The sequence below is a fragment of the Ostrinia furnacalis genome, unplaced genomic scaffold (assembly GCF_004193835.3).
Source record: "Ostrinia furnacalis isolate ACB-3 unplaced genomic scaffold, ASM419383v2 OfSCF7467, whole genome shotgun sequence".
NCBI lineage: Eukaryota > Metazoa > Arthropoda > Insecta > Lepidoptera > Crambidae > Ostrinia > Ostrinia furnacalis.
The window spans coordinates 77,696-80,955 of record NW_021137706.1 but is presented as its reverse complement, the minus strand read 5'-3'; the positions used below and the strand labels follow the sequence as shown (position 1 = coordinate 80,955).

Genomic DNA, 3,260 nt, shown 5'->3' with positions numbered 1-3,260 from the left:
TTCAACGACTGACAGTGACAGTGACAACCAGCTGGGTAGTGGTGAAAAAGAAGGTTATAGATGACCCACGCTGAACTGTCCCGCCAAACTCAATGACAGGGGGGCGCTACCATCGTTCAACTATATGGTTTCCAACATGGCAAAAATCTGAACCAGCGATCCGGTATTGACAGTGGCGCCCCACTGTCAATGTCATCGACAGGACAGTCCAGTATTTTGGAACTATATCTATGACAGAACGTTGCTTTAAAAAAACATGGTTAAAAACGCCATCTATTTTTGATAGATGTAAAACATAAATTGACATAATATCTTATAAAATGCTGTAATCCGAATTTTTAATGTTTTCGCATATGAAATAAAATATAAAATATTTCTAATCATAATAAATAAATAAACCAATACCACAGATAATATAATACCCAATACATAAATCACTATGTGGCACGCCCCGAGAGCGCTTAGGTTGGAACATAAAGTTAAGGAATATTAACTTTATGGGTTGGAAACCATTTTCCTGTGTCCAAATTAGAGCTGCCCTCTAGTATTTCTGGATCGCAATTTTAAATAAGTAAGAAATAATAAAGCATTTAATGCTTTTAGTTACCAAGAGATGGCGCTTAACTGTCAATGTCATAATCATGTGTAAAATAAAAAAATATACCCACCTCGCAGAAATTTGGGGGTAGAAGGGAAAGTAATGTTTTACATCCTATTAACTTCTTACAGGAAATTGTGAAAATATCATTTTCAGGTCTACATTTTCTTCAATCACTAAACAGCTGTTTTAGTCTTTGGAATAGGTTATTGGCTATGGTTTATGTGTTGTCTCTTTCTCTCATTTCGGTATGTTTTCGCTTGTGTTGTTCCGTCCGATTGTCTTGCATTTTGCAGTGTTATGAAAATATTAAATCGTCTCCCTTCGTTCCCGTGAGCATTTTTCGGGTGTTTTGTTGGTGCCACATTGGAATTCGTCACGAATCCTTCGCTTTGGTCCCGTAAAATCAGGTAAGGTGTTATTACGCATTGAATTTTGTGACATTCGTGATTGGTACATTGGTACATGAACATCTTTTATCAACCTTGAGATTATAGAAAATACCAGTTTTCTTTGTTCTTAATTTACATCTATGTGTCCTTTAATGACCAGGTTGTCCCGGTTGGGGAATTGGTTTCGATTTTGTGGACTTTCTCTTTGTTTTTTACTATGTTACATAAAATATGTTGTTCTAAATTCAATGTATTGACCCCTTATCAATATTGTTATCCATAAATGGCATTTTAAGTGTCTACAGTTACTAAGTAGCACCATCAAGGCTTCAATACCAAACATTCATTGCATAACAAACTAGTCCTTTGGTTTCAAGTGAATTGATTTGTTCTACTTTTCATTATGTCAACATTCTTGCCCAAATACTGATGATAAATGAAAAACCAATTCAAACTGCTGTTGTACATTACATCATCATTGATTTACTATGTGGATATAAGCTACATTTATCTTTTGAAAATCATTCTTTCTTTCTAATTAGATTTCAATAGGACTTTGAAATTATTAGTTTTTGCAAGCTGAGATGTACTTAAAATCATGGTAAAGTGTTCTATTTCAATTATTAAATTAAGGCGGAAGATATGAACAATACATTTACTCAAAGGTGCTTTTCAGCAACGCTGAGTAACACTAACAAACAAGTAACAATTTTGTCTCATAATAATAATTATCATTAATTTATTAATAGGGTCGATCAACTTTTTAACCGACATAAGCTTGTCCCGACGATATCGCATTCAAAAACGACTAAATTAAGATAATTTAAAAATTATTTTTAAGTTCCATTCAATTAACAGTTCAGAAACCTTAATAATAAACATATGAAATCTAGATAATATAAATAAATAAACATAAAAACTATGGTAACTCAGCATACGACTTCTTGCCTTCCATACAAATTACAGCTGTCCCCAGAGCGAGGTGGCTATATGTAATTTCTAATGTAAGAAAAATTTTCCTTTAAAAGTATTCAAGTCAGCTAATAAATTGCTTATAAATTAAACAAGGTTTAGTTTGTACTTTGTAAAATATAAAAATATGTTATGATTTTAAAGAAAAAAGTCCCTAAAACTGTGTCCCGAATTCATCCCATTTTGTAGTGTATGCAGAGTTACCGTGTAAAAAATAAACAAACATTATGCTACACGTCACAAATTTCTAATGAAGAACGGCGGTACAACCTTTGTTCTTGGCCGCGCGGCGGCGAGCCTTTGATTGCAGCCGCCGCGCGGCCAGGCCGCGGCAAGCTATCGATGAGTGCGCGTGTGTTTATTCAGTGTCGGCGGAGTTACCGGATTATTTCGATGAACAGGTAAATGTTTTTATATTTCTTTATCAGATTTTCAAGGTCTCTAAGGCTGATTTCCCATGGGTCAACTCAAAACGTTTGCAATATTAGGAAATTTTAATTTACAAGCTATTACGTAAAAAATGTCTTCTGAGTTACCTGTATACTGCGTTACAAAAAGGTAACTCTAAAGACAATTTAGGTAACTCTTTAGACATTATACGATTTTCAAAGACAAAGTGTCATAATAAATTTATTAATTACTTTCAGATTGTAAACTCACTAATAATGGCGTTAACGGCGGCCGAAAAGCAGAAAAGGTTCCGTGAAAAATTTTTTATGGTAACAGTAAAAGATGATTAATTACTTCAATTTCAGAGAAAAGTGTGATTTTATTTTAAGTTTTTAAATAAGTACAGAGAAAATTAACAATATGTATGACTCGTTAGTAACTCAGCATACATATTTCTCATATTTTAAGGCCTAAGTTTTAAAATTATATACAAATGCTGTATACCAAACTATTTGATTTTGCATGACTGAATAAATCTACCAAAATAAAAATTGAAGTCTTTTATTGTTTAAGAATTGCAGCGTAATCACTTTGAGTAACTCCGGTGACAAAACTATGGGTCAAGATTTACACTTTTGAGTTTTTTAATAAGAAGTAGTTCATAAAGTTTGCTGCTCGATTGGAAAACCGTATCTCAGATATATTTTTCACACTTCTGAGTAAATGAAATAGTTAAATACTCAAAAAAATATTTTAGTAACTTGCCAAAATTTTTCGCTCGTTATGTCGGTTAAAAAGTTGATCGACCCAATAATCAATATAAATGTACTGCTCAAAAAGTAATTAAATACAAAATAACAAGCTATTATCGTAAGCGATTAAACTTGTTTTTTAGTTATTTAGTAAAT

The 3,260-nt window shown here is 32.6% G+C and overlaps 1 long non-coding RNA gene across 1 annotated transcript; it reads left to right on the top strand.

Annotated features, from left to right (window-relative positions):
- The first annotated feature begins 1,739 nt into the window (after window positions 1-1,739).
- LOC114364764 (uncharacterized) lies at window positions 1,740-2,674 on the top strand. The gene is made up of 2 exons (XR_003656868.1): window positions 1,740-2,363; window positions 2,610-2,674. It is a non-coding gene; the product is annotated as an uncharacterized LOC114364764 (long non-coding RNA).
- Window positions 2,675-3,260: the final 586 nt, after the last annotated feature.